This window comes from Corvus kubaryi, unplaced genomic scaffold, assembly GCF_017639235.1.
Source record: "Corvus kubaryi isolate FWS band 111438036 unplaced genomic scaffold, C.kubaryi_AGA036_p1.0 37398, whole genome shotgun sequence".
Taxonomy (NCBI): Eukaryota; Metazoa; Chordata; class Aves; order Passeriformes; family Corvidae; genus Corvus; species Corvus kubaryi.
Genome location: NW_024581137.1, coordinates 31,690,476 through 31,715,438, shown reverse-complemented (window position 1 = coordinate 31,715,438; position 24,963 = coordinate 31,690,476). Strand labels below are relative to the sequence as shown.

The window sequence follows — 24,963 nt, the reverse complement described above, 5'->3', positions numbered from 1 at the left end:
AGACAGCAGGGAAACCCATTCAAGCTGATCCAATTTAGATATGCAAATTTTATCTTGTGTGTTTGAAAAGAACATTATGGCACAGGATAATTTGCACCTTGAGTTCCAAAGAATAATATTTCTAATCTAATGAAAACATGCCTCCATTGTTCATTTTCCCACTCTCCAGGTTTGGGCAATCTACTGCTCTTGTACCCATTTGAAACTGCCCATGAAAATTTTTGTTCCATATTTGAAACAATTAACTAACACTAAACCATAGTAAAACAGCAACAAAAACCCAAACCCACCATACAGAAAAAAAAAAAAAAGGAAAATAGAGAGGTATTAATTTTTGTAGTTACTTGAAAAAAGAATGTTACAAGTGGCTGACTGATGAATGATACAACATATAATAGTAACGGGGCTAATGTAATTTCCACTCTAGGGATGAAATGCTGAATGAAACAACTGCAGTCTAAGATCACATTTGACACAGTGCAGTGCTACCTTGTTTTTGTCTTTGTTTTTCCAAATACTGATATCAGCTTAGTGGTAAAGTTTTGTAAAAGCTGCACATGGTTTGGGAAGCTTCAGTGGAAACACCATTTCTAAATCACGGTATTAATAGAAACAGAAATTCATCCTGGAGCAAATTAAAATATGTGAACTTCAGTACCAGAAGTGTAACGTCTACCTAAGTAATACTTATCATTATCATACAATTCTATAATTTTTACCCCAAAAAGAAACATATATTTAAATCACTCAATTCATAAAAATTAAATTGTAAAATTAAAATTTTGAAATCACTGAAAAAAACCCTTGAGTTTTGTGAAATTCACATTTCAGATGTGCCTTTAATTTAAAAGGGGAAGGATGCAGTTTCACTACATTAAGAAGCATATTTTGAAGTAAACGGAACATCTTTGTGGAACCCCTCCCACATCAAACAGGTACTAGACTTATCTGTTTCTCACTTTCTTCCACTCTGTTCACAGTGGTAATAAAACAACCAACACTAAAGGATACCGAAAATAACATTTACAAGTCCTTTAGCTATTGACCCAACTATATCTGACAGTCCATTAACAAAGGTTCAAAAAGAAAAAAGAAAGAAATTGCTTCCAGACATTCAGTACATGTAGCTGGTCAGACTGGCAGTTTATTAAAAACATAGCTCTCCAACTACAAATCCCAAATAGGAGAGATTGGTAGCAACAGAAATCTGGAAGCTTAAATTTCCAGGAGTATGTCTGCCTCCATTACACTGCCTCTGAGTTTAGTAAAGATCAAAGTAATTTTTTAATATGTAAATTTCATGGTTATATTGGAATGATGCAATAACTACAGGTCATGTAAACAAAATGCAATTAGAAGACAGACCTGCAAATAAAAGGTTAATCTGCTGAAAATGAGCTTAACTGAGGACTCCTCCTATGCTCTCCATCCAAAACAATTACTGGAATGGCCCCAGTCCTGATACTAGTGGGAGCTGGCACAGACTGTGAATCAGGAAATCAGCACAGGAAAAGTGCAAGACCTACGCTTGTGCTATCCAAAACAGAAGAGCCGCAAAAATAACTTTATAACAGTAAGTTTTAGCCAGCCCATTAAATAGTGCAAAAGAATGAGGGTTCTGAGGGTGCTGTGCTGCCATGAATTGTTGGACAATGAATGAGCTGAAGAGTCTCAGCAGCAGTCAAGACTGTGGGTTGTGGTAAAAGACCCCTCTGTGGGAGGGGGCCTGGAAATGGATGGTGCATCAGGAAGCTTTCCACTCTCCATCAGATGACAGCTGAACATGCAGTGTGTTAGAGAGACCTTGTCTTAGGAGGAGATACTGCTCTATCACAAAGTTTTATATTAATAGTACCTTCATAAAATATGTTTTTATTTTGTGCCTGATTCCAAATTGCTACCTTAACCATTGTGAAAGTCTGATAAATATGTAAGGAAAACTAAGGAAATTAAAATACTTCAAAATTTATTAAATCATTCAGAAATTTTCACAGTTTAAAAGGGCACAGAGGAGCTAGGTTGGGCACTAACTATGGGTTAAAGAATTCACTTGACATCCCTTTGTGTCAAAACCACTTAGCCACATGGTTGAAACAAGAACTACCTTCATCTCTCTAGCATCCCTCAACTGCTGTCTTCCTCACCTCTGCCCATTAGATTACTTTCAGCTAGGACTTATGTGGCTGTGATGCAGGATTTTGAACACAGAAAATGCTTTAGCTAAATTAATAATTTCAAAAATAAAAAAGCAGATGTGGTTTTGGTTTTGTTGTTTTGGGTTTTTTTGTGCATGTTAAACTTTATAAAAGAAGATTAAAGTTTCCGGACATTTCAGTCAGCACTTGGATTCAGAAACTACCAAAATAACACAACATATTTATACAACCTATGAGCTGTATTAACAAAACATGTATCTTACTACATGTCACAATTTTCATTTCTTCTATTTAAACACCTTCTTGATATATTTTAGTTTACACAATAGGTTAATTCTGTATGGTAATAATGTTCCTCAAAATCCTATTGCAATTAACACTTTCCTTTCCTACTTTAAATATAGCCCTCCCTTTCCTGTTAAATGTGTTTTCCAAGAAGATTGGAACATTAATTTCCTCTATATATTTGTCATAGGGCAAGGAAAGAGTAAGACCCAATATTTAAAAACAAATCACAGGAAATAAACTCCTCAACTGAATTAATAAGTTACTTAAATTTTATTACATCAACTTATGTAAGTAGCAAAACACCAAACCACAATTAAGGCAAAGGAAAAAACACTCTGTGAAAAAAAGTGAGAAAAAAAAAATCTTTAAAACAGATCTCACAGATCCACATACATGTTAGTTTGTGGCAAAAATAAGGAAGGGAGGTGGACATAGAAGCAGATTTTCATGAATTCCAACTGTATTCTGTGTTTCAACATACATCATAAATAAAAAAGGAAATTTAACATATCTAAAGTGTTTCTAGACAAAGCTTTTATCCATTTCAATCACCTCTCCTGTGATCATTCTAAGAATAAATCCTGAAATCTTTCTTTGAACTCCAGGGAGGGACTTATGCCACGTTGAAAGACAAAAAATTTAATTAGATAAGTCAAAACTCTTGTTATAACTACTACTTCGGTATTTTATGTGGTTCTTTATTCAGAATAGATGTTCCCTAAATCACAATAGCTGCTCACCATTGCCTTTCAAATCTACCAGATTATCCAGGCATAAGAACACATGCAGTCCAGTAAATATTTGCAGAATAGCCTCTGTTTTGGTGATTAACAATCCATAAAGAGATTTTAAGCAAAGCTGTCAGTTTAATCTAGCAGGGCTTTGCATCCAGTATGCCAGACTGAGTCCGACAGTTTTAGCAGCAAGGCAATGATGCAGCTACAGCATCTGAACTAAGGCAGTGCATTTTTAAGAACCCAGGGGAGTTACAGCCCCATTTACTCCATCTGTGATACACCATGGGGGAAAGAGAAGCAAGGTTTACTATGTACTTATCTACAAAATATGTTGTCAAGCAGTTATTTTCAGCACACAAAAGTAAGTATAATGTTTGGGATGTGTATAAAACCTCTGGAATATGATTATTTTCAGCACAAATAAGCAATATTTTCATACTTTGGCATGCAGTGTTTTTATAACAACATTTAGTCATTCCATGTAATTTCTGAGACCAATATTCATTAGAGTTGACAGCACATTTCTTCATAGTGAAGCCACAAAGGTTTGCCCCCTTGCAAATAAGCAGACCGGTTGTGGCCAAACCAAGACCTCCGAGATCATTCAGACCGATGTGCAGGGTGGGTTATTCTTGCACTGCTCTAGCTTCTACCTTCTGTTTTCCATTCATTATTACACTAATACAGAGTTCAATATATGAGAAGTTGCTCCTGGCTTTACAAAGCAGGACTCCACAACACTTACATATATACCTCACAGTATTCTCCAGCTAAGGATGTCTTTTTACCTTACCTACACCACTGATGAAGGGTTATACTCCCCTGGCAGCAATCTGACCCCAATGGACAAAACTCAACTCCTCAAGTGATAAACAAGAGAACTTAATATGCACAATACGTTTTCCAAAGTAAAGCAGAGCAAACCCCCTTTCTTCATTTAACGTAACACAACTAGAGAAATGCACAAAACACAGTTTTTACCTTTCACAATAAGCTTGAAGCTGAAGCTGCTCTCCCAACATTAGCAAAAATGATGGACCCTAAATATATTCAAGCTAAATTTGCCATCAGTTTGTCAGCAGCAGAAAGACAGAATTCTAATTTAATGAAGTCACAGTAGAGGTCAGAATTTGACCTATTTTCTCCAAATTGAGGCGAACATGGTACGTTTAAGTAGACTGCTTAGATATTGCCTCTAATATCCAGCAAGCTCAAGTAAATATGCACTAATAAATCTGCAATAGAAAAGCTGTGTTATAGTAAAGTGAACTGATCCACCATCATATCTCAATGTTTTCAGTTTGCTAAGACTCTAGAATTTATTTTTACCAAAAAAAGAATAGATCATCTGAAAAGAAAAAGGGCAGTGAGGAAAAAATAACCAAAACAATGGTTGAAATAAACTTATTTTTGTGAAACACCTCATAAGTATGTCATACCACTGATTTTTAGATATTTTGACTAAAGAGGCTGATACTCTTAGTTGACCACTTCCTACTTGTCATCACAGCATTTTAAAATTTGCTGAGTTTTACTATATACTCAGAGGACAAAAAGAATATTTCTGGCAATTACTGGCAAGATTAGTCTGAGCACACATCAGATATTTTCTTTTGGAAATATAATTCTCAAAAGATTTACTTTTGGACCTGTAGCTCATTGATGTTCAGCAGCTATAAACTATGCAAAATCAACACCTAGCTTATCCAAACTGTCTTGTGGAAGTTCAGGTTTCTAACATCTTCTGTAGCAAAAAAAAAAAAAAAAAAAAAGGTTGTCCAAAGCTTGCCTTTTTTTATGCCTTTATTTAATTTTAGAACAAAGCACTGGCCTGGTCGTGCAAATGCTGTGCTTTCTGTCTGCAGAGATTTCCTGATTGTTCTATCTTGTAGCTCAAGTTCTTCAGTGACCTCTTGTTGAACAGAGATTTGCATCTTTACAATACTCATAAATGACTCCCACAGGTTATTTCCAGCACCAGAAACTTTCTTTTGAGATCTCTGATAAGGCTGCACTCATTCATCAGTTGTACTCTCAGTACAGAGTAAATGACAACTCTTACACTAAAGAAGGACTTCCATTTATTTTCAGCTAATATTTTGAAGACCAGACAGCCTTCCTTGCTGCATTCTACAGACCACTAGTGTTTACAGTTGTGGGACAAGCTTGCACAGATTTGTGCACCAACAGTAAACTTACCTTTAGATATTCACAGGAATAACAATTCTCAAAAGACTTAAGCCTTATCTTTTCTAATTTTTTTGTCTGTATCTTGTTCATGGAATGACAGAACGGTTTGGATTGGAAGTCATCTTGGATATCATCTAGCTCCAATCCCCCTGCTTCCACTAGACCAGGGTGCTCAAAGTCCCATGCAACCTGGCCTCAAACACTTCCAGGTATAGGATATCCACCACTTCTCTGGACAACTGATTCAAATGCCTCAGCATCATCACAATAAACAATTTCTTCCTAATATCTAATCCAAATCTACATTTTTTCAATTTAAAACTCTTCCCCTTTGTTCTATCACTGCCTGCCCTTGTAAAAGGTCCCTCTCTGGCTTTTTTGCAGGCCTCCAGTGTTGCTATGACCCAGCCCACTGCGGGGTTGGGGCAGCAAGATGCCAATCAATCCCAGCCTATCCCCTGAATCGAGTTTCCCGAAGAGCAGACTCAGAGGGTGGGTTGAGGGGCAGCTCAGAAGCCTAAGCCGCACCCCCTGGGCAGTGCCCGGGTCCAAGCCACCTCCCCCGGTTTGGGAAAAATCCCGGTTACTCAGTTGTTCACTGGTTCTCTGGTATAGCTCCCGCCTCTCGGTTTCCCCCAGTGGTTCTTGTTAAATTGCATCCTCCCCCTGGCTTGTAACTCATTGGTTGCTTTCCCCTTTTCCCGCGGTCTTCAAACCCCCTATAAAACTGAGGGAAAGCCGCTCAGCAAGAGCCCAGCTTAAGATCATTGCCATGTTCTGGTTGTGAGACTTCTGACAATAAACCTGTTAGAAGTCACACTAGAACCACCTCTCTCTTCCTTTACCTCCGAACTAATGTGAACCTATATCATCGGCTCCTGCCGTGTTCCCTCTGCAAAGAAGCCAGCTAGCTCAGCCAGCAGCTCCCTTCTTGATGCCAAAGTCACTTCTGTGACGCACAGAAGTAACGCAGTTGGACTCTCTCTGGTCGAGGGCACGCCAGAGCTCGTGCGACGAGCACCAGAACTGCATTACTCCAGTAGGTACCAAAAGGTGCTATAAGGTCTCCTCAGAGCCTTCTCTTCTCCAGGCTGAAAACCCCCAACAATATCAGCCTCTCCACATAAGAAAGGTGCTCCAGACCTCTGACCATTTACATGTCTCTCCTCTGGACTCACTCCAACACATCCACATCCTTATGTTGGGGCCTGCATGAATGGATACAGCTGAACTCCATTTGGGGGCTTCATCAAAGCAGAGATGCAGAATCGCTTCCCTCAACCTGCTGGTCATGCTGCTTTTGATGCAGCTCAGGATGTGGTTGGCTTTCTAAGCTGCTAGCACATAGTTTGTGGTCATGTCAAGCTTCTCATCCACAAACATGTCCCAATCCTTCTCCTCAGGGCTGCTCTCAATCCATTCTACACACAGCCTGTATTTGTGCTTGAAATTGTCCCAACCATGTTGAAATTCAAGACGTTCACATGGGCCCACCTCTCAAACCCAAGACATTCACATGGACTCACCTCTCAAACCTGCCAAGGTTCTTCTGGATGGCATCCCTTCCCTCCAGTCTTGTTGATAGATCCACACAGATCAGTGTCATCAGCAAACTTGCTGATCGTCAACAAAGACGCTAAGCAGCACTGGTAGTTGCTCAGAAATGGGACTTCACAGAAAAGACAAATGTCTTGCACCAGTCAGTTGTTGCTGAGTGTTGCTGCTCAGAATCCATGATTTTGCAGTACTATGCAGTTTACTGAGGATAGCTGTATAAAGACACATTGTTTGTAAATCCACTGTTTCTAATTATTCTAACAAAGCATCTCAAGAATGCTGACCACACAGAGAGAAATGATATTAGTAATGTTTCTGTCATTTGAAACTATAGGTTACTGTTTAAGAAATTCATATAAGAGTAGCTTCTCCTGTTTTCAGAATAGTAATAGAATTTGGAATAAATCCAAATTCACTGTTGTTAAATCTCCCAATCAAGGTATCTAGGGTTTTTTAGGTAATTTTTGTTTGTTATGCAAAATGTGAGAGTTCTAAGCTATAAATTACTACAAAATTATGGCTCTATTGAGTGTTTGAAACTCTTATTAACTCCTAAGTTGTAATATTATGACTTAAGTAATGTCTTACCTATAAAACTTATAAACAGTTTCATTAATATGTGAGAGCACATATAAAATGGATTCATGTAACTCCATCATTCTACCAAGACTTTTTTTTTTTTGCCAGTTTACTGTGTAAGAAAAATATCAGACTGTTCAAGTATGGCATTATGTTAGTACAATGTGTTCCTGGAGAGTTCTCGTACTTATCTCTCATTGTTATTTCAACATCTATCATTTCATTATCAAGACTGCTAGGGAGGCATGAAAGTTAATGGAACACATGTCCTAATCCTGAAAGACAGACTGACACTTCAAATTACCGATAAAAAGCAGAAGAGGAACATATGAACTGAAAATTTATTATAAGAGTAACTGAAAATTTATTATAAGAGCTACTGAAAAAAAAAAACCCAAAACACTAAAAAGAAATCAAACTCCATACAGATATTTCTTTCTAGTGATGGAATGTCTATTTGTAGTCCTGACTTCTAGTATTCTGTCACTGAAAAAAAGATAAATATATGAACACCACGTCAAGGAATAACTATAACAGAGAAGACAAATAAAAAAATACAGAGATGGATTTACTATCCAAAAAACAGAAGTCCTACAGAATTACACAGTGTGTTAATTAATTTATAGTCCAAACAAACTATATACTGAAAATTAAAAAGATTTCATTTCATTACTAGCACCCAGGGACATGCTTCTCCTTGAGATTCAGTTATCATACTGTGTGCGTGATCTTGTTTCAGGCAGGAAAACAGAAGAAGAATGAAGCTATCACGAACTACAAAGAGAAGCCACAAAATATTACCAAAGGAAGCAAAAATAAGAGAACTCAATGTTTAAATTAAATACATATGTTTCTATTCATATAGTAGACCTTACAACAAAAAGTATTTAAGTGTACAAGAGAGGTCTGAGATTAATTGCAGACTGAATATGTATAACAAATACCTCTAAAGCTATTTTAAAATTCACCTTGTATTACAAGAAGACTTATTTATTATTTAATTTTCCTGATTATTTCCCTGAAAATTATATATAAATGCATGTTTCCTATAGGCAAGCTCCTCAGAGAGGCTAGCTGAAAATATGGAAGCCAAGAGTAATCACTGAACAACCAATAAAAATAACTATTAACTGAAATGGGATCCTTCTAGAAAGTGTGCTTGGAAGTACCATTCTCAGCCACTGTATGAAGGTCGATAAAAGCTGAAAATTACCTCTTGCTTGTCCTTCAGTGTGTACCTGCCTAATTTCTAAAACCAGCAAAACAAAACCAAAAGAAAAAAAAACCTTGCAAGAATAAATTCGAGCATGCTATGGATCTTACATGAAGATGCTAATTTGGATTTTACAATAAAATTTCAAGAAAGGTATCTTCCTTTGTTTGTTTACACCTCCTTGCATCTTTCAGTTAGAAGTTTTGAGTTTAATCCTTGCAAAAACTTATGCTCCACCTCTATTAGGCCTTCATTCTACTTTACTCAATTAATTACCAATTCCAGTTATTTACCAAAAAAACTTACTTATGTATATTTAACAACTTAGAACATGTGTTTCTAAATTCAGTGCTCGAAAGCCCAATTTTCTGATGGTGATTTGTGAGGAAGGGCGGTGGCATGGTGGGAACTGTGGCTGCCTGGCCACTGAGGGAGATGCTGGGGAGGAAGGCACTTGAGATGCCTTTTAGGGCATCAGCATCTGAGGGTGATGGGGCATATGACACCACCAGACAGCATGCCTTGGTTAACACCTGAGGTCAGCACTGCACCAGGAGCAGATCTCCACAGCAAACCAGAATATCCCCAGCAGGGAAAGAACACACCTGCAGGCTGAACATCGGCCATCTCAGCCACATGCCTCAGGGCTGCCAGGTGCAGTCGTGTCCCAGGAAGCACAAAGCCCTTGGCAGCTCTGGTTGTGTGCCAAACTCTTCACCTCTTTCAAACTTCCTTACACAGACAGGATGGAAATTTGTGCCAAAGAACACAACATGACACCTTCCTTTTAATGGCTGGACATCTCTTCATTTGTAAAGGGAGCTGAAACAGTCAAGAGATATCGAGGGAGATAATAGCACAACATTTCAGCATGTGAATGTAGTCCCAAATCCCATTCTGTGCAAATCCATGTTACCAGCACGTATGGCAGAGTTTCAGGACTCATCACTCCTGTACAATCTGGAATAAGTGCTTGGCCTTGCAAATTCCAACAGAAACTGTATATAAGCAGGAACAGAATAACTAAGAAATCACATCAAACTACACCATTTGAGCACTTTTTATTACCAAGAAGGATACTTCCCCCCACCCCCCATTACTGTTCTGAGTACAAACATGAGCTGATTCATTAACAAGAAGTGCTATCAATGTTCTTTATCTTTCAAAACAGAATTTCCATGGATGAGGAGGATACACACCACAACACAGCACTTAAGAGGTTTCCTTTACTCTGACATAACACTAAACATATCTAAATTGTCAAATCAATTATTACATCTCACACATCAAAGTAGCTCAAGGTATTATAATGAATAGTTCAAAACCACAGAAGAAATCCAAGTGGTCAATACATGCCTGATCACTTGGGGCTCACATCCTTTTATTCTGTTGAACAAGAGAGTGGAAATCAACAGAAATTATTTTTCTTGAATTCTAAATAACTCTGTTTCACCTCCCACCATGGACATTTTAAAGCTACCACAGCCTGTCCGTTGATGTCTTGTACTTTTAATGAATAAATATTCCTTCAACTGCTTATGTCCTGCATTTTGAACTTTGTTGACAGTTACATTCTCCACAAAATTGGAAAAGACACAGATCCGTCAATACTTCAATATCATTATAAAGAAGAAAATATTCTTTTCCTTGTTTCATGACTAACCAAAAAGGCCATTGTAGGTCTTCCCTCCACGCATTTTAACAATTTCTCTTAAATTTGAAATGTGTTGACAAAAAGCTTGAGGTGATATACAAGCCTACTTGCCAGCTGATGCCAAACCAGTGCTCCTGGCAGCTACCAACATCCATTGCTTATTTTCACTAAGTCACCAAAGCTCCATTATGTTAATATATTGCCTATTCATTGCATTAACATTTCAACTCATACAAAAGATCTCAATATTCTCATTAAAAAGTATAAACTCATTAAATTTCAATACCCAAGTTATATTAAAAGTGAAAAACAACAAAAGGCTTTTAGAAGTTAATTATTTTATCAAACAACTTTAACAGAAGTGAAAAGAACAATGTCTAGTTTAATCTGGGTATGCTGGCAGTCACTTAAAAATACTTGAACTTCCTGTAAAATTATTTCTTTGAAGAATATAAATAAGCCTCAACATCTGTGTGGAGAGGCACATGAAAAAAAACAGAAAGGAAGCTTTGGTAAAATATTCTGCTTCTGAATGGGAGAAAGTTGAGGAAGATGGGTCAGAACCACTCGTCAGAACTTATCTCCCCTCACTCCAAAATACCAGTTAAAAGCTTAGTGCAATTTATTAGGACTGGGGTCACTTCTCAAGCCTACATTAATTGTATCCAGAATAGACAATGGCTAGAGATATCTGCTCAGCTTTTGTTTGAAAGTACTCTTTTATCACATATCTATTCAATCACTACTGCACAGAATGTTCTGAAACAAAAGTTACACAATCCAGTCTGACCTGCAGTCTGAGAGTTTGAAGACAAAGTGCGTTGTTAAGCATAAATCAGTCAACCATACAATGCATTTGATTTCTTTTTTTTCTATTAATCAAGTGCATGAACTTTCATACTGCTATGCTGGAAAGAATGGGTATAATCTTCTTGTAACTATTTCAGAAAGTACATGCATTTTTGATGGAAATGTGCAATATTGCACTGCCTGTGGAGTTCTGAATACATATCTTGAATAGGATTCATCAGTGCCCATTGTGGTTATCTACATTTCAGCTATATTTCATTACAGTCAATAAAGACCTAGTCAATAAGATACAATTTATCTTGCCTGGAAGTATATTTCTAAAACCAGTCAGAAGAATCCTACCCTAAAATATCAAAATACACTCTGAATACAGAAGAGGTGCTATGTTACTAACTCAGCTACAGACACCTAAATTAGATTAGGCCCATGTTACCTGGCTCCCAGATTTGGAGTATGTTCCTTCCTTCTGTAACAATAAAAAAAATCCTATTTATATGGTAATTACAGTTCTTCAGCACTTCCATTCATAAGGCACTCTATTCCCTATTCTCAGGCTTTTCATAAGCTTCCCTTCCAGCCATTCACTCTTTTGGACTGAGAAACACTTACAAAGTTTGGACAATAAACCTGTAATAGTTTCCAGGTCATCTCGAACCTTTCTTATGCTTCCAGTATGACACACAACTGTAGAGACCTGGCTAGGCAGAGAGGAGAACAGCCTCTGCAACCTGCCGACAATAATAAAACGCAGAAAAACACCGCTACAGCCAAACAAAAATGCTCTGAAGCCAGGCTGGAATGTAGGTTTGAGAGCTTAGGGTTGGGCTACATATGTGTATATTAGCACCCAGCAAGGCAATGATTTTCATTATATCAACTGAAGTTATTATAATCATACCTAAAGTTCCCCCATTTGATCAAAACCAAAGTGCATAACACAAGACTTTTGCCAGTCATGGACCTTTCCTTACCGCCAAAAACTGGCCTATAACTTTTATACAACACTCCCCTCCTAAAACAAACCCCATTGACTATTTTAAAAGGAAACAATTTGAAAGAACTCAAATTTAAATTATTATTTAAATAATCAAAAAATCAAACTCTTCACCAAAAGAAGAGATCTATGAAATTAAAATTATGGAATTACAGAATCTCAACACAGACTTGGAACTATCGAATCCCAACCTAGCTTATCTGTGTCCACTACGACACAGATGGACTATAACAGGGTACTTTTACTCCTCACACCACATCTCTGACTACCTGCAAAATATGTTGCCCCAGAGTTTCACCTGTTCCTAGGATTTACTGGACCAGATTTTGCTGGGTTATTACTGAACCTTAAACTCCCCCAATCATTTCCATATCACTACATGTGATCCATTCCAGTTTTCAAAAATGCATTTATTTTAACAGAATATACTTAGCACCCAATATTTATTCCCCATCTGAAGGAATTTATGCATCTTATACCAAGTAATACTTAAGATTGTTATCAATGAAATAAACTGGGGTTTTTGCAGTTTCCTCAAGCAATATTTATGTGATATTTTTCAACATCTTCTCCTGCTCTTCTGCATGCTTTTAAACTATCAACATCAATCACTGAGAACACTTACAGTATTGATTTCACAGATTAAAACAAGTCTTTTAGTCTTTCTACTAAATGCTGATTTTAGTCTTTCCTGCACTATTTTACAGCCGGAGACTGAGCTAATATTTGTCACACTGGTTGCTCTTGAGGAGTTACTTTTTCTTCTCTGACTCACTAAGCCCTCTCTAGAGTTACTGTTTTCCCCAGTCAAGAATTCAGGAGCTCTCTGAAAATTAGACCTGCACCTCTTGTTTCTAGAGGCATCATTTTGACTTTGTTAGACCAAACCATGCTTTAGCTGCATAAATCCGTATTACCGGACAGTCCAGATTATTCTGCCACTCTAAAAAACAAGTTATCAACTGCAACTTTAATGGGCACTGATTCTGAAAATTAAAGTTAGGCTATTGTGTAAAATATAAAATATCATTGTTTCCTAAAACAGGGCTGTTCAACAGAAACAACACAATTCAACAATGATCCCAGGTGGTTTTTTTTGCAGTGTGACCAATAACAGATTTTTCAATCCAGTTGATGCATATTCCTTTATAGATTTTTTATTTCTCACTTCTAGATAGATACTAAATTTAGAATAGATAGATAGATAGATACTATTTAGAATTCCACCAGGCACTTCTTCACGTGTCTTATCCAAGCCTGGCTGATTACTACACTCATCTTTATCGGATAACCTTAAAATACCTTAGAGGGTATATCCAAAATATGGTATAAAATACATAAAATTGAGGTTTGACTAGAACAAATGTAAGGTGCTGCATCTGGGTGGAGGCAACCCCCAGTATCAATACAGGTTGGAAAATGAGCAGGCTGAGACCAGCCCTGCCAAGGACTTGGTTGTGCTGGTGGATGAGAGGCTGGACATGACCCAGCCATGGGCACTCACAGCCCAGAGAGCCAAACATGCCCTGGGCTGCATCCACAGCAGTGTGGCCAGCAGGGCGAGGGAGGGGATTCTGCCCCTCTGCTCTGCTCTGGTGAGGCCCCACCTGCAGTGCTGCATCCAGCTCTGGGGTTCCAGCACAGGAGGGACATGGACCTGTTGGAGCAAGTCCAGGGGAGGCTACCAAGTTGATTAGAGGGATGGAGCACCTCTGCTATGTGGAATGGCTGAGAGAATTGGGTTTGTTCAGCCTGGAAAAGAGAAAGCTTTGGGGTGACCTAATTGCAGACTTCTAGTACCTGAAGAGAGCCTACAGGGAAATTGGAGAGAGACTAATTACATGGGTAAAAAGTGACAGGATAAGGGAGAGTTGTTTAAAACTGAGAGTAGGTTTAGATTGGATATTAGGAAAAGGATTCTTTACTCTGAGGGTGATAAAACACTGGAACAGATTGTCCAGAGAAGCTGTGGATGCCCCATCCCTGGAAGTGTTCAAGGCCAGGTTGGATGGGGCTCTGAGAAACTTGGTCTAGTGAAAGGTGTCCCTGCCCATGGCAGGGGGTTGGAACTAGATGATCTTTAAGGTCCCTTCCAACCCAAGAAATTCTATGATTCTATGAAAATATGGAATTAAAGACAAGGTACAAAGAAGTGTCAGGCAATATATTTCAAGGGAAAAATACGTCCTATCAAGCACTTTTTAAAAATTTATTTTAAAAATTTATTACTATTATAAGCATTCCACTCTTATCCTGTACAACTCTTGGCTCTTTTGTTCAGCTGTGATGGTGAGGAAACACATTAAAAACATTGGAGATATTTCAGCTCTGGCGAGGGAGGGCGGGGAAAGGCACCCTTTAACTATTCTGAGTTAATTTGAAGGCTGATAGAGTTTAAATTGTTAGCAGTCAATCCTGTGGAGAAGCGTGCAGATTTCAGAGATGAAGTACAAAACCAAAAAAAATTTAAAAACTCAAACCCTCAATGTGATAGACTCAAACTCACAATAATCTTGTGTAATTTTTTGTCCAGTAGGATTCATAAGGGTCTTAGGAAAAGTGTGCTACAAAGAGCCAGCCAGCATAGAAGCAGGTGTTGCTAAGAGTCCCCAGTACTCAATAGCCAGTGGTGGCAACAGCAGCGTCCACTGACCACAATGGAACCATGTCCCTTGCTGCAGCCAGGGAAACTGCCAGCTCCAGATACACAGTAACCCCTACCTCCACACTGTCAAAGAGGAACTCAGCTCTGCAAAGGCCTAAAGGTAAAAAATTAACAAGAAAAAAGGACAAGAAAAACAAAACTACACTGCTGGAACATTTCAATTGCAATATCTAACACTATGCATGACGAAAAATGGTCACAATTAAATACATATTAAATATCTATACATTAAACAAAAGTATCTCTACCAATGAGATTTTTGACATTCATGCAAACTCTCATAATTTTAATATAATCACAGTGTGACATAGTTTTAAGAGTGTCCAGCTGAAATAGTACCAGACAAGATGTATATGCAGTCCATCACTCTGGATTAACAACAGCACACGTGTCTTTGTAAATCACTACTGTTAGACTCTTCTCTAACAGACTCTAAAAGACTGTACCTTGCAGTCTTGTAAGAGATGAGACTTCAGACATCATAAATAATATTTTTATAACAGATTTTCAAAACAACTTTATTTCAACTCGAGAAGAAGCCCTCAGCCAAACTCCAGATGAGAAACACTGAAAAAAATAAGCAAACAAGCAAACCAAGCAAAATTATCAAGTGGAGATGTGAACCACAGTTTTCAATATCAATGTAACATCTTAACTACTAACTCCAATGGAATGGAGGAATCAGATCAATAAATAAGCTTAGGTAAGTAGAAAATACTTCCAAAATAAAAAATATGTGGAAAGATTTTTTTTTTTTAATTAAATAAAGACTTATCTTCTGCATTCATGAAAGAGAACAGACAAAAGCAACATTAAATTTCCCATGATAGGTGAGAAAAGCACATGAAACAGAAGAGTGAGAAATGCATCAGCACTAAAATCTAACAACTGATTACACCCTGCCACCAACCACATCCTCCAAGAGCAAGAGAAAACCCTAATCCTACTTTTCCGACAGTAAAAAAATAAAATTGTTAGAGATTCCTTAAAAATAAAATTATTTCTTTTGGAATGTCTCTGTAATTTATATAAAAAGCTTTGCAATTAAAATGCTAGCCCTAAATATATAGTTAATGAGAGTAATCCCTGTACTCCATATTAACAATTTCCTTTGACAAACCATATTTTAGTTGGTTATTAATAAGTTAATCTAGCTATTCTATAATAAAACATATCCCTTAGGGTGATTCTTGTGGTCATGATTTTGGGTTTGTTTTGCCTGGGTTCTATTTATGATGTGGGGAATAAGAAGTTAGTTCAAACAAACAAACAAAAAGCCACAACACCCACAATTTAACAAATAAACATCTGGCAATGAATTCCCTAAAAATTACTATAGTAATATTTTTCAAGACAGAAGAGTTTGAAGTTTAGCAAGCAGAGAATGTCTGGCACCAGAGATATACCTCTTGATCTACTCAAAACAAAAAAAGAACAATTAGAATTCTAATTAAGGTTTAAGAATCACAAGTCAAGGAATTCCTAGCAGAGGCAGTAATTGCAGAGCTCCAATCAAAGATTTCATTACACCAATTGCACTCCACCTTCTGTATGAGACTCATTGCACAGGTGCAATCCTGCCAGCACGAGAAACATCGCTGCAGCAGCCGAGCATGGATCTTTCTGGCACTTTTGTCACTGCACAGCAAACCTGGAGCAGCTTCCCTATGTTCCCACACTATCTCCACAAACACACATGATAGTAGGCAGTAGAAATAAATTTGCAGACTATAATATTGGGTAAGGAATTAGAAAAGACAAACTTTGGCAGGAATGTGGTTTGCAGACAAGAAGGAGGGGAAAAACTGGGTGATACTGATATTGTTAGTTCAGGACTGAAACAAACTGGATCCTACCTAAAGCAAAAAGACCAAGTTTCCTGGGCTGTGGGAGCACCTGTTCCAAGGCTTCCAGTACCATAATCTAACACTTCATAATAGAATCAGGGAATCATTTAGGCAGAAGAAATCTTTATGACCATGGAGTCCAACTGTTAACCCAGCACTGCCAAGCCCACCACTAAACCATGTCCCTAAGTGCCACAACTGCACATCTTTTGAACACCTTCAGGGATCCATCCACTTCCATGGTCAGCCTGTTTCAATGCTTTACAACCCTTTCCATGAAAAATGGTTTTCCTAATATCCAATCTAAACCTCCCTTGGCTCAATTTAAGGCCATACTATACATTTTGTCCAAACTTTTATTCAATTCATTCAAAACATGTTGTAGTTCCATATAAACTCATTTTAATAGCAGAGCCAGTTTATGAATTGTTCTTTAAAATGTAGAAAATCTCTTTTCAAATGTAGACTGAATTCTATATATTTATATCTTTATCACTATGGTTACACTGTGAATTACACTTGACTTTTACCCTTTTCTACTAAAGGAAACAATTCTAGTGAGTAACCCAAATACTACATCTTTGGAAAGATTTGTAAAGTCCATTGTACTGGAAGCTGTCTCAAAATATTGCACAGTAGTTTTAAAAAGACAAAGCCCTGTTTCAAAACCTGGTAGTTTTGAGAACAAAAGTCTTCAATTATCTAATCACAGATTTCTGAACATGTTAAACAGCTTTTATTTCCCCTGCTAAACTACACAATGCTCTGTGTCCTTGGAGTCTGTCCTCAGTTACATTCAGTTATACAAAGCTGTGCAGAGCAATGATGAACATAATCTGAAGACAAAGCATTTTTCCTGAAAACTGTTTATCCATAGTGGTCTTCCTAATAACACAGCTGCTAGCCAGCATTTCAATACATTGTTTTTTAACTATATCAGGAAGCTGGGCTAATAACAGGAAAAAATGTCAAATTACCCTACTCAAGTAAAATGAACAAAAAGAATTTAGATTCTGCTGAAATAAGGAAGGGACTTTTACTTTTTTTACACCCAATTTCAGGAAAAAGAACTATTTCAGAAATTATATGCAATGCCTTTCCAACCTCAGGAGACAATTCCACAGTTTAAAATATCATATGGTATGGCTTGAATATATTTTACACTTAGTGAGTATCATTACATAACTTTCCTCCACTGCCTTTAATTACCCCATTAAGCAAGTTGGTATTTGCATTTCCACTTACAGCAGCTGCACCAGAGCTGCAGGGCACAAGAATATAAAACCAAGAAGAAAAATTAATAAAACATTATCTCTTCCATTTAGCAAGTTCACTTTCTTTTTTAATGGAAACATTTGTATTAGTAGACTACTTCAGCACTGTAAGATAATAAATCACATAAACCCTGTATTATTCAAGCCAACCGAACTGCCAGATAGAAGTATCATCACTCACTAGAGGCACAACTTGCCCTTAAGCTTTTCTCATTTTATGGTATTTCTCAGGAGTCACTTTGTATCTGAAAATGTTATTCAAAACATAAAAAGTGTGCAAATGTAATGCAAGAGAAATCCCTCTTGTTCTAAACCTTTTTACATAGAAAATAATTTAGAAATTTATTCTAATGTGTTGCACATCTTTACTAATCTGGACACATTTTTGAGTAAACAAAGATGAAGGCTTCACTTAATTAATTAAAAAACCTGCAAGTCATCACACATTCTTAGAAACAACTTCCAAGTTTCAAGACCATTTATTTTTCAGCTAGCCTACACAGTTTACAATACATTCATTAAATATTGCAGTAGTAATTATTGCATAATATTGTAATAATCAATATATATAATAACTATTAACAACTATGTTATTTATTACATCCACATGTTCTCTAAACATTATGCATATTATAAACAGTAAACAGAGCAATGAGAAGTATCAATTTATTCATTAAGAGCCATTGATCCTGAAAAGCCAATTCCAGAGTGCTGGTTTCTGCTTTACTAGTTCCAGGCACATGGAAGCCCTTTTCCCCAGAAAATAGGGGATCATGCTTCTACCATGCATTAGAAGACTGACATCCTGTGTATACAGATGAAGGAAGAAAAGTATCAGTTTTGATTTTGTCCCTGTCCTTCATTTTTGAAGTCCTAATTTTGTAGCTGCTATAAAATATCCTATTTCCATAAAAGTGTTATCCATGAGACTCTCACTACAATACCTTCTTGTATCTGGCAGGAATGACCCTATATCAGGCTTTCTGCTGTCCCCAGACTTCCCTCTTAGTGAAAATTACTCCACCTGACATCTTTTTCAACCATCTCTATTTTTCACTTCAGAGCAAAGCTGAGGCACCTATTATTAACAAGCAGAAAAAACACTGTATTAGAAGCACCAGAAGCATATTGCAGCATGGACTAATGGTCTGTACCAGTTCTGATGCCAAGATTCAGATATTAACACAATTTGAGTATACCTAATATCCTAGAAGTTTTCCTCTCACACAAAGCAGGTGTGTATCTAGGGAAAAAGTTCTTAAAGGGTGTAACAGTAGCATATGATTAGCACACACATTACAGCAGCTGTATACCTTTAATAATGTCATTTTCTCTGTGAGCTTTTTCTGTTAACACAAGATAGGCCTAAGATAAACTGGTTTAAGAGCTATAAACACTGCCCTAAAACAAATCCAACTAGTATACCATTTTTCATGAGGTGTTTAATTGCATTGCTCATGAAGAATTGTAAGGCCAAAGGAAATGTGACTCAGTTCAAGCAGCATATTTATGCACACCCACATAAAAGTAGAGCACAAAGAATCAGCAGAGCTGTGTATCAGACATGTCACACCAATAAGAAAGAAAATAAATTATCATGCACCTTTTACAAGCCTTAATCTGACTCTCCATTTCAGTTAAAGAACCGATTTAGCAATATCAAGACTTTGGGCACAGCTGCCGATTCCTCCCAGCTGGATGAGAAATATTTCTTCCTTTCTTTCTGAAAAATTAAACATCTAATTCCCATGGAGAGTCTCATGCCAGTGGTTAATTAGGGAACATTTTACAAGAACTAAAAATTGTCAGCAACACAGCAGGCAAATATTGACATTTTTTTACAAGCACAACCATGCCACGGTTTAATTTCTCTTTCCAGAGCTCTTGCAGGCAGACAGCTGCTGCCCAGACAAGCTGAGAACCTGTACACTTACTGCAAATCCTAGCTTTTAGATACTTATTCAAACTGGCAAGAAACATTCCTCCTACATCACTTTCAAACATTTGACAGCCTGACCATCCATTAAATGCATCTCATCTGCGGATTACTATATATTTCTTCCTTCTAGCTACTGAAAAGTAATGTGACTCATAGGAAGCTGGGAGGACTCCCAGGTCTCAGAGTACCTGACAGGCAGGGGGAAAGCAGGAATAAAAGCAGGGTGAAGGTGGTGAAGGCACAGGACTGAGAAGGCCAGTAAGAGATTACACTGATTAATGGGTGGATACGAGATACCCTTCTTCACTGAGCAGCTGGAGAGCAGGGTTAGCTGCTGGTCAGGAGGCAATCAGATATTTGCAGTGAGAACTGATGCAGCCTATGGCCAAAAGTCATGTCACTCAGATCTGTGCAAATGCAACACCAAGTGCCACAGGCTCCCAGGGAATAAATAAGAGAAACTGGGAAAAATACAAAAATAAAGAAAAACAAAACTGAAGGCAAAACCAAAATAAACCAATACAACAATAAAACCCCTAGATGTCCTGTCTTCTCCTTTCCCATACATCCTACTAAGTTTAAGTGAAATTCCATTTTCACTCTAAACTTGAGATCCTTGTGCCAGATGTGGCAGATGTGACTCAGTAATGCCATGTTCCTGAGATGAAAGATGGAGCCACAACCACTGCAGTGGGTATAGACATACACATCCAATTACAGGAGCAATTAGAGAGGATAAAAGACAGATTAGGTCCTCCCTCCAGAATACATACCCTGCCAGAGGAGCTGAGGCCAGGGAAAAGGTGGTAGGGGTTAATTACCAGCTGGAACCCAAATGCTTTCATTTTGACAGTTCAAAATGTAAATCTGTTTAAGTAGCATAATTTTAACCAAGCACCGACACACACACATCCAGCTATTTCAGTTATTTTCCCATTTTTCTTGGGTGATGTGAAAAAACATTTCCTTTCATTTACAAACCACCCACAGGATTAAAACATATTACAAAAACCTCTCAGTATCAAAGACCAAATATTTAGCATAGCCATATTTAAACAGTTTCATAAATCTTCCACTGATCATTCTGTGTTGAAGACACTGTGCTCTGTAGCACAAAGAAAAAAACTGAAAACTTTCATAACATAGGAAAACTGCACGTTTTACAATCACTGTAACACATGCAATTAATTTTCAGAAAAAGGTGACCTTCAGCAAACACTGCTTCATCTTTTAAGGGCTAAGACTAGAGCATTTAGTCACATTGTTATGTCCTTAGTTTCAACAGCCCAAAATGCCCAGTGCCCATCCCTACATGGCTGCTGGGGGCTGTGTGGGACAACCAAGGGAGCTGGGTGCCCCCTGGACCTCTCTTGTGGTGCTCCCTTTTTTGTGAGAGATCAGCTGAGGTCAGATGTATCATGGAATGAGCCAGAACTTTCTCACATTAAGCAAAAACTCTTCCCATTCTGAGATTTTATTAAATACACACGTACACTTAACAAATTATCAGATGATGTTTTCCAGCTCCATATGTCCATCAAGATTATATTTTTGCAAAGCTTTGGCTAAATCAGATCAGCCAGTTGGACTCAGAAAACAATCATTGATTTTGTAATTTCAGACATACTCTCTGATTTTTTAACTTTACTGTCAATTCAAACTTACATCCAAGAATGTTTACTTAACATGCACCAAATTTAATTAAAGCAAAATGAGATACTGGAGAACTTAGGAAGCAGTATCTATCACAACAACAGTTTTGCATAAAATCCAAAGAAAACATTCTTGTGTTGATTCAGCTGGTAAAGTTTTGACTTTATACTTCATATGCTGTTACATTGCCAGGGACTGCGTAAAAGAGCAACACTGCTTAATCAATACAGTTCTTTTAACACATTTGTCTCCATGCCTTCTCTATTAGGAAGCTGAGCTGGCTGCATGAACTAATCAAAATGCCTTTGAACACCCATTAATACTGTTCAGTTAAACATCTACTGAGTTTAGAACCAATGTGAAGCTCATTTAACACTCTCCATGTTCTACTGGCATAAATCTTTTAAACGACTTCTTTTTTTTTACCACTAAAAGGGCAAAGTAAATGGTTCCTGTTATCATAAAAGCTTTCAGAGACGAGAGAGAGAAACAGCCAACACTCACTGCTGAAACTATTAATGATTTTCATTAATTACCAAGTAAATATTATTTGAACCAGAATAATTATGAAGAGTTCAGTGCTTCAAAATATAAACACTTAACAGAAAACATGTTTCTCTGTTATAAAACCCCAAACTTTTAGGTTCAAATTAAAAATATATACATTCCATCATAATATTACCTTGAAAACAGCAGTTTTAAAGAAGTGAAACGGAAAACAAGGAAATGTAACTTTTCATCCTTTCCCAGTCTGTGGCTGAATATGGAATTCTGAACACAGATGGTAAAGAATATGCAATACAGTAAAGGTCCTCTGGGTTTGGTATTCACCTGTCTCTTTTCAGCACCACCACATTCTTATTACATCAATTAATATCTGCCAGAATCAGTAAAATGACATCCCTCTACCTACTGTTACTATTATTTTGTTCGACCTTGATATCATGAACACAAATGTAATTATGATAATGAGCCAATTATTTTCTACAATATAGCAATCAAAAAGACTAGTACTTCCTCCCTTTCTCATGATAATACCTGAACATTCTGGCTTTATTTCATCTTCAATTGCTAGCATGCAATCACTGACATTTTGTTTAGTTTTTATTTCTCATTTCTAACAAGAAAAAAAGCCCAAAACTAAGCAAAACCAACCAGTGAAGTTTTAGAATATTCATAACATTCTAGCATTCATAGCATGCTAGATATATGATTTATGTAGGACAATAAAAAAATATTTTAATGTTTGCAGTATTTTACCGGTTTTACTGGCATAAATTTTGAATGACAGCACATCTGTCCGTTAGAACAACTAACTGTCAATAATGCATCAGCTACACCATACGCTCTGCATATTTTATATAGTTAATATAAAAAGATTGTTGTTGATGATGTTTGAGAGGATTTAAGCTTTTTTAGTACTTTTAGACAATCCAGCCATATCTGCCTACCGTGGGATTTTTTGCCCCATGATTTCCACATGTTTCATAGTATTTTGTCCAAAATTTGCTGAACTTAACAAAATAATTTGGAAAAAATATTGTGGTTTCCAGATTATGAAAGTAATGTGTACACATTTTGTTTTTTATGATTTTACTTTATTGTGAGGTCAGGTCTGTCACAGCAGAAAAGCAAATAAATTAGAAGCCACTATGTAAAAATGACTTAAATAGGTTTGGACAAACTGAAATGTAATTAACACAAAACTGTTATCCTAGTCAGCCTGTTATTAACTGTTAAAATAGTGACTCCACAAAAAACTTCTGGCTTTGTTCCTAATGATCATAAATTGACTAAAAGTTAGGCTATTCAAGAGGAAAAATTCTTTCATATCCTGGTCAGAAATAAATCCTTGCAACTTTGATCATTGTGGGATTTATGGTCAAACTGTACAGACAAATAAGTTGCAAAAGAAAAGAACAACATTATTTTTTTACCTACAATTACGTTTTAAGTCAAAGATATGTTACGCAAAGATAGAGTCTCTTATGATGAATTGTACCATTTCACAATCAATTTTTGACTTGCGAGACAACGTAAGTGCACAATAGCAAATTAGCCATTATTTCCTATAGACATTCCTAGCTTTCTTTACTCAGACATATTTATAACTGAAACAAAAATATAAACCTTAAACTCTCTACGTTTCATGTAGATAAACTGCAGTTCTCTGTTATCCACATAAGAATCATGTCCACTTTAGTATTCTGCTTGTAGAACTGCTTCATGCAGATTGTAGCTCTGTCTGTAAATTATGTCTCAGTTAGGCAAAGATAATTGCTATTGATTCAAAAAATATTTCAAATTTTCTGTAAGAAGAATCAAAGGGTTTTTAGGAAAGAGACAAGCTAATACTTCACATGGAAAGTAGTGAGTAGCACAAATTAAACGCACCTTTCTGCCACACCAAATATTAATTCTCCACTGCCAGCCAGGGACTTCACAACCATCATGATTCCAGAGCATGTTAAATCAATACCATAAGGATGGGAAACGTCCATGCAATGAATTCAGAAGAAACCTATAAATAAGCAGATAAAAGAAGGCAAAAATGGAACAAATTACCCATATGAGTTCCCCTAAGGATTCACTAAAGGAGAGGTAGTGATGATCTAAACCTTGTAAAAGCAATAGTAAATTCAGCATCAATATCTCTGTATAGCCACGAACATTTGAAGATAAGCATATTTTAATGGCTCCCTACATTTCAAAGTTTATTGTGGCCCACATGCCCCTGGATACTTTCTAATTTCCCTAAGTAGCCCAATGTTTAATTCTCAATTGCATAATCCTGTCTAGGTCATTCCACACATTTTTTGTTTCTGTGAAAAAATACTCCCAGGCATCTGTTTGGGACCTTTTCTACTCCCATCCTTTTTTCTATTTATGCCATCTGAGCACATTACTTACATCCATCTCAAAGTTCTAATTTAAAAGGACATTCCTCTGAATCATGGCTTAGTCTTGCCCATTCCTTTCCAAGTATATTGAAAGACATTTTTATTTTCAGTATGAATCTACTTTTAAAAAGTAAAAAATATACACCATCTTTTACCTGTCAGGCCTTACAGCCCCAAATAATGCAGATTAAATTTTTACAGAAGCTTACTAAAATCAAAAAGTCCAACTTTTTTACAAATTAATTATCCCAGCAACCAAGCGATACAAATGTAATCCAGTAAACTAAGAACAGAATATTGGCACCAACAGGCAGAATGATTCTGCATTTATACAATCACCCCTCCAAATTTCCTTAACTATGAGAAATATGCCAGCTAAACAGAAAAAATAGTAACTGCTAGCCATTCTCTTCTGCTCTGTTTGCTCTATGTCCCAATTCCTCTCTACTCTTCTATGTCCTTAAGATAGAATAGGGAGGTTACGTTAGGAATAAGGCTGAGGATTTC

The 24,963-nt window shown here is 37.0% G+C and overlaps 1 protein-coding gene across 8 annotated transcripts in view; it reads right to left on the bottom strand.

The window, feature by feature from the left end:
* Positions 1-24,963, bottom strand: part of THSD7A (thrombospondin type 1 domain containing 7A) — a 285,991-nt gene that overhangs the window by 217,043 nt on the left and 43,985 nt on the right. For 6 of the 8 annotated variants that reach the window (XM_042042958.1, XM_042042963.1, XM_042042964.1 and 3 more), the window contains exons 3-4: positions 23,951-24,077; positions 6,898-7,140 (exon numbers count right to left, since the gene is read on the bottom strand). The exons of 1 other annotated variant lie outside the window; for it this stretch is intronic. The gene's annotated coding sequence lies outside the window, so the exon portion shown is untranslated. The remainder of the gene's footprint in view (positions 1-6,897; positions 7,141-23,950; positions 24,078-24,963) is intronic. One more of the 8 variants, XM_042042959.1, reaches the window with a different exon arrangement.